This window comes from Microtus ochrogaster, chromosome 1 (genome assembly GCF_000317375.1).
Source record: "Microtus ochrogaster isolate Prairie Vole_2 chromosome 1, MicOch1.0, whole genome shotgun sequence".
Classification (NCBI taxonomy): Eukaryota; Metazoa; Chordata; class Mammalia; order Rodentia; family Cricetidae; genus Microtus; species Microtus ochrogaster.
The window spans coordinates 116087561-116095554 of NC_022009.1; positions in this window are offsets into that span (position 1 = coordinate 116087561).

Consider the following 7994-nt stretch of genomic DNA (forward strand, 5'->3'; position numbering starts at 1 on the left):
TATATATATATATATATATATATATATATATATATATATATATATATATGTATGGCGGGGAGAGAGGAATGCAAAGAGAAAAAGAGACACAGAGAGAGGAATAGAGAGAAATAAAGTGTATATAAGTAAAAAAAGAAAGACAGACAGGATTGATCACATTTAGGAGGTATGAACAAACACAAAAACTAGATTCTGATTTGTAGAGGTGAAGATGAAATTAAATTATCATCAAGGAATTTCATAAGATATAATGGCCATAGTAAGACCTTCTACCTCAGCTTTTGTGTTTCAAGTCTTAATAAACACTTCAAATAATTACCAGATGTAAAATTATCTTACAGAAATACTTTTTCACATTAAATTATGACAACTTAAAATGGCCATCGTTTGATTGCTTTTAATTTTACCTCTTTCTTAGAACTTTAAAATTGGATACAGAAAATTTATCTTTTTTAAGTAGAAGCTTCAGAGAAAAGTGTTCAGCAATTAGCTTTTGCAGTCACTGCTGCTGTACTTATTCCCAGGGATCATCTTCTTCTATCCTTTGGGAAATTTGGATTGTAAAATTCAAAGAGTGACCTTGCTTTTGATTTTATAAGGAATATTATATTCCATCTAGCCTTCCAGATCTCGATGGAAGGAAGATAAAAGGATTACTTGAAATTGAATACTCTGCCTGCAGTCCCAAAAAGAAAAAGGAAGAAACATTTGCAGAGTCACAAATTAAACCTGAAAAGTCATGTGATAATAACGTAAACTGAAGTAACCAGGCTTCCCATATAAAGGAAACAAGCGGGTGTTGAGTAAGCTGAATGGTAAGAGTGAGTTAATTTAGAGAGAGAGAAATCATATAGTTTTGTTTTTGGGTTTCTCGAGAAAATCATATAGTTTTAAAATTTTGACTCATCATTTTGTTAAATGCTTTTAAATAAAATGATTTCTATATAGATGGTAGCTGAAATTACCAAGATAGATCTTATTTAGACTATATTCACATGAACATTAAAGTATTTTGATTTCTTAAAATGCATGGAAGGTCAATGAAAGTTGCTTTTTATATGCATCTTTGTTTTAGAATCAGATCCCTGCTTATACAAGTAAGTAACCATAACAATTTTTTTTAAAAGAAAATCACACTTGGTCTTAAGAAATATCCCATTCATTTACTTAAGTTGTTTTATTCAAATTAGTGCTTTTCAGAATTACTTATACATTAGTCCTAATACACTGGGTTCAATTGTCATTACTGATCAACTGTTGTATATGTTTATATATTTGGGGATGACTGGGCATAAAATGTTAGAGACTCTCAAATTCTCAACACCTTGATGTCATAAGTTAAAGTATCTTTTTTAATATTCTGGTTTTTTTTAATTTTTTAATTTTTGTTCCTTTTACATGCAAGCTATAGATGTTCTCCCTTCCTTTTTTCAGCTCCTCCATCTCCCTCCAACTCACCCCTCTTTACTCCCCAGAAATTGTAAGGCCTCCCACCGGGAGTCAATAAAGCAAGGCTCATTAAGTTGAGGCAGGACCAAGCCCATTCCACCTGCATCAATGCTGAGGATGGCTTCCCACCATAGGGAATGGGTTCCAAACATTCAGGTCACGCACCAGTGACAGATTCATGGCCCACTGTCAGGGACCCCACAAACAGATAAAGGTACATAATTGTCCACAAGCAGTTAAGTCCCATCCAGAATCCCCAGCTGTAAGTCTAGAGTCTGTGAGTTCACAAGACCTCAGGTTAGCTGTCTCATGTTCACCATCATTATCTCCAAACGAAGCTTTACCACGTGGTGGGTGGGAAAATGCAGAGATAAATGAAGGGAAAATAGGCAGAAAGTGAGAGACTTGGGGATACTCTGTCCTAAATGGGATGTCCCCATCAAATTTTTTTTTTCTTCCGGGCTCAGGGACTTTACTGAAGAGGACGTGGGAAGACTGTAAGAGCCAGACAGAGGACACCGAAGAACCAAGTCCTTCTCGACAGGACAGGACTAATGGACATGAGAAACTATGGAAACTTTAACAGCATTAAAAAGGCCAGCACATGTCTGACCCAGATGGATTCTCTGTGCTGAGCAGGGAAGTAGACACGAGAACCCATCCAGAACCTAGAAGCTGTCTCAAATGGACAATCCCTAGCACAGGAAAATCTTGTTTTCTCCAGTGGAGTCACACTATGTATGCAAAGCACATTTAAGAGCAGGCTCCATGACTAGCAGTAGATGGCCAACGTGAAAACTCCTCAATGCAATTTTTTTTTTTTGGATTTTTCGAGACAGGGTTTCTTCAATGCTATTTTTGAAGGATTTTTGTTCCATAATTCTTTGTTTGGGCTTTTTTATTCCTTATCTCCTTTGCTATATATTAAGCTTTCCAATTCTGTTTTTACAGTATTTCTGCATGAGGATCTCTGTCTTTATGTGTTTCTTATCCTTTTTAGCACTTTTTCTGTTTGCTTTGCCCTATTCTAATAAATTTTTATTTTTTTATTCTTCTTGTCTGTTTAATAATAAAAGAAATATATATATATATATGTATATATCTTGTGCACTTTAATATATATTTACTCAGAAATATGTAATGGCACCAACAGTACAGGTATGTTTTATACTTTTGGCACAATTATTTGAGTCTGAGAGTTCAAGATAGGCCTGGGGGAGAAAGAAACTACAATGCTTCTGACATAGGAGAGGAATGAGAAAAGATGATTAATGGGTTGAGAGTTATAAAAAGAATGGGGTGAAAAGATCTAGCCTATGATAGCACAGTCCAGTGACCATAGATAATAGTAATACAGCACATATTTCAAAAATTACAAGAGAGGTTGTGAATATTTTCACCAAATAAGAATAATACATGATTGCAGAGATAAATCCGCCAAGCCTGATTTGAAGTTTGGGCAATGGGAACATGAATCAAAACCTGACAACTGCACTCCATTAGCTGCAATAGGATTTTATTTTATGGCTTTATGTATCAGTTGCAGAATAAATCTCAAGACAAAATTTAAGGCATGATGACTTTTTATCATAAAGTGCCCATGAAGCCATTGGTTTGGACTAAAGACTTTACAGCACCTCTCAACTGGAAGGGATTTCAGGCCTTGAGATCTACAGCTACTGGAAAAGAAAATAAAAAGTCATCCTAGCATATGCACAGCAAGAATCTTATTTATATATAAATGGTTGCTTCAGTTGAAAAAAAGTTTTCTGGATCATTTTTTAAATTGTACTTTTTCTAAAACACCCCAGGGAGCTAAAGCCCAGAGGGAGAAGATAGAGGCAGATGCCGGCATCAAACGCAAGTAGTGTGTCATCCCAACTCAGAGGCTCAAACATTTGTGATCTCAATACCCAAAAACTGGACTTGGCTGAGTAAAGCTACTGTCCAGTCACAAGGACAGCTATATATGAATTTTTATTTTATTCATTTTGTTTTCTAATTAACAAACAGATCATTAGAGGCCATCAAAACATTGGGAACAAATTTGTCCTCCTATTCTTCCTGCTTGCCTGTCCCTAATCCTAGTTCTTTCCCCTCTCATATTTTTTTTTTTTTTTTGCACACTGTCCTTAGCCATCCCTATTACCTATTTTGCCTCTCTCTTGGATCCCTTCTAGTTTCATGTTTTATTCACATTAATATCAACCTGGATGTCAAAGGATTATCCGCCTATCAAGACGCAGGAAAAAGAAAGAGAAAAAGCCAGGCAGTGGTGGCACATGCCTTTAATCCCAGCACTCAGGAGGAAGATGCAGGCGGATCTCTGAGTTAGAGGCCAGCCTGGTCTACAAGAGCTAGTTCCAGGACAGGTTCCAAAGCCACAAAAAAATCCTGTCTCAAAAATAAACAAAAACAAAAACAGAAAACAAACAAACAAAAAAAAAAGAGGGAAAGAAGTTATCAAATTTAAGTGGATAGTGGATTAATGCCAGGTATTCAAAAAATAGAATGATTTTATAGAATAGTAGTCAAGAATGATTCTTCCTTTACTATAAAAATGAAAGCTCAATGGTAGGATATTAGGAAAATTTGTTTGGGGAGGTTATTTCCTCAATATTCCATATAATTTACACTAAAATTTTGAATGTTGGGCTGGAGAAATGACTCAGTGGTCAATAACTCTGTGTGTTCTTCCAGAGAACCCTGGTTTGATTCCCAGGACACATGGTAGCTGACAATTTCTGGTAACTCCAGTCCTAGGGGATCCTCATACTCTTTTGCATGCCCAGACATGTGTGTAGCCAAAACACTGATTCATATAAAATAAAAAAGGAAAATATAGAATTATTTTTCAAATGATGCATATCTTGGGGTAGGCATATGACTCAATCATTAAAAGCATGTATTTCTCATACACATAATCAGAGTTAGTCTCCCTACATCCATTTCAGAAAGGTCACAACTGTCTCTAACCAACTTCCATGATAATCTAGTGTTTGTGGTATCCTAGGGAATCTGTACACATGTACATATACTCACAGTCAGACATTCGCATAACTAAAAATAAAATAATCTTTTAAAAACTACAAAAAAGCATAGGTTAACACTGAGTTTATTAATGAGGCATAACACATACAATTACTTGGAAATTTTGTTTTAAATAACATTGTTACTCAGAAAGAGATGATGTATGGGCAAATCAACAATGGATTAAAAAATTATCAAGAGCCATATAGAAAAGAAACTAGAAATGTTTTTAAGAATCATATTTAACATATTTGAAATAACTTCATTTGGTGTATAATTTGATTGTCACATCAAATTAAAGGAGAAATGTGTTAAGAATATTAGAATATCTTGAGGCCATTGTGAGTAGGCCAGATCTTACTTATTCATAAACAGCTTTTTCAATTATAATTAATATTAGATTTGTGCTCAGCAATACATTGTTTTTTCAGTCTGCTACTTACTGAATACTATTTACAAATAATTTTAACTGCAGTGCTGAAGAAAAGAGTACATTCTGACCAATAAATATTTTAATAAAATATGAAAAATTTAGGGAGAGACAGAGAAGGAAGGAATGCCAGATGGGTCCTTTCTGTAAGGGTGGCATATACAATTTTAACAATTCATGATAAAAGACAAAAAAGATAAAGAAAGAATTCACCAAACATATAGGCACCCATTTATAATTATATATATTCTATTGTATTTTCCCCTTGAGAATGACCTAGGCTGCATCTTCTAGCCCTTTATTTTACTTTCCCACTAAGAGTTCAATGTATCTTACACACACACACACACACACACACACACACACACACACACACACACACAGAGGAGGGTATTTAGGGAAGACAGCTGATCTATTGTTAAAATATGCAGACCAATTAAGGTATTTTGTTGGTTGGACTCAGCCTTCATAAGACTGTTTTCTGACTCAAGCAATCGGGTAGCTGCCAGTGTCAAGCTTTTACAATAGAGAATAAAATATTCAGATCAAAACCTTCAGACAGGTATTTTAGAACACTTTCTAAGCGATCCGTTGGAACAACATGAAGGCAACTGAGTAGAGAGGGTTGAAAGCTCGGCAAGAGTCAGAAAAAAGTGATGGAGAGTTGTGAAACATCGGCATGAATAATATGGCTGAGAAGGAGCTCGATGCCAGAGTCTAAAGCAGAATCCTGGGCACTGCAATATTAGAGCCTGAATTGCAAATAGGGAATAAAGACAATTTTTGAAAATAAAATGTGAAGGACAACGAGATAGCTGTCTATGCACTCCATTACCCTTAGGGTTCCCAGCAATTCGAATCTGATAGTCATTTGGGAGGATAGTTTTAGCCACTTTAGGCCTGGGATTTCAGTAAAGTCCCTCTTACCTCTTTGGGGGACTTTTTGCTTTGTCTGGGTGGTAGACACTCTAGGAAAAGCTGAACAAAAATTCTGCACACTATAATGGCAGCACAATAAGTTTTACATGACATTTTATGTATAATTGTGGTTTCAAGTAATTCACAATAAATATCTATAATCTGCTCTAGTAAAAAAATGCCTTAGGTAGTTTAAGTTGGGAGGAAGATGTCACACAAACAGCGATCTTTTTAAATGCTCCTCATGCTGGAGACTCCTCTTGCTTTATACCTCTGTGGGGAGAACTTGTTAAACCTGTGATGTGTTCTGAGATTCTCGAGACCTAGAAATTGTATTTACTTGAGGAGTCTTACAAGTGATCTTTCTTCCATCAGAAAAGGACAACTCAGAGTAAATAACTACATAATAGTATATAATTGAGAGATTAGAAAACTCTGCCCTCTTTATGGTAATTCATATGTAAATACTGATTTTATTATAAGCCACAGGCTGAGAGGAATCTTCTCAGGAAAAGAGGAAATCTTACTATTAAAATGTGACAATGCCCTAATCCCATATGTGCATAAAAGGATTGACAAAGGTCAGGAACTTCGGTATTTATTTTGAATATTAATAAGCAGGATGTAAAATTAACTTTCACATGCTGTGTCAGTTTCATGGTGAAATTAAAATCCACAGGTGATTTATCGAGTCACTTGCTTTTCAAATTTCCTTCCTGCATGTGGGTTTTTCATTCTGCAAACCTGCTGGTGCATGAAGAATATTTTGCAGGCACTTAAACGACAGCAAAAAGTCTCTCCTAGAGTGTATAGGATATCTATTTCAGGAGGATTCTCAATAAAAGAAGAATGACATCCACACGGGTGTGGAGCTCAGTCTGTTCCATCAAATGAATGATACCTTCCCAGCCGCGCAGCCTGAATTATGTCCTCCTGCTGGTCCTCATTATTATCACCTTCTGTGATGTCTTTTCAAGCCTGTTGTCATAGAGTGTGCAGCATCTCAGGGCTGTCAGGAGCATCATTATCGTCTCTGTCAATGAGTACACAAGAAGTGACCCCAGAACCTCTCAAAACTTACGACTTCCTGGCAGGAATTTTGAGGTAAGAAAGTGAGTGTATCTGTATCGGTATAAAACATTTTTCTCTCCTCTACGTCCCCCTTCCTCCTCAAATTTTAGAGATATGAAGAATACACATTTTAGTGCATAAAATCCCATTTAGCACAATGATACAATTTAAAATCAAGTTGAAATATTTATATTTGTATCATTTAAAATAGGATAACTGAGATATTGAGAATAACTGTGATGAAAATTGTGTAATTAGCCCATTTTTTTGACACCATATCAGAGAGTATATTAAATTAAAAGCTTATTGTTCTAGGCAGACAGGATGTCTATTATCTTTAAGATTTTAAGTAAAATGCATAACATAGGCATCTCAATGATATTTTATAAAATAGTTAAATATTATCACTTTAAAAGTCACAGCATTGCTGATAGTTTTAGGAGGATTAGAAATAAAGAAGGAATAAATTGCTGTTATGTAAGATTGGTTTTATAGAAACAGAAAAAATAGGAAATTTAAAATGAGAAACCTCGTTCATATGTTTTCTGTTACCAAAGACAAATGATCCATTAGTTTCTTAACAACATATGTGAAGAAACAGTGCATTGGACTTCAAAGTGTAATTTGAATTAAGAATGATAGACAGAAATGTTTAGGTAAAATTTAAATGTATAAATTATTCTTTATTATATCAAGATTTCATTTTCAAATATTATAAACATATATATGAAACTGTCAATAAGAGAATACTTTAATCTTTTCTTATTTTTTATTCAAAATTTTATTTGACACATTCATGCATGTATATAATGAACTCTGACTTTTCTATACACTGTATCTCCTATATCCCTCCTGTCTCAATCAATTCTCTACCCACCTTAAGATTTCATTTACTAGATACATGACATTATTTTTTTTGTTGATCAAATAAACATTTCTTAAATGTATTTTATGACTTTGAAATACTTTTATAAAATGAGTATATTCAAAGAGATTATTGAAAAAGAAATTATTAGCTTAAAGAGAGATTGTTTATATTATTTTATGTTTAGATTACTTCTACAATGCATAGTTACAAAATTGTTGCCTTTATCTA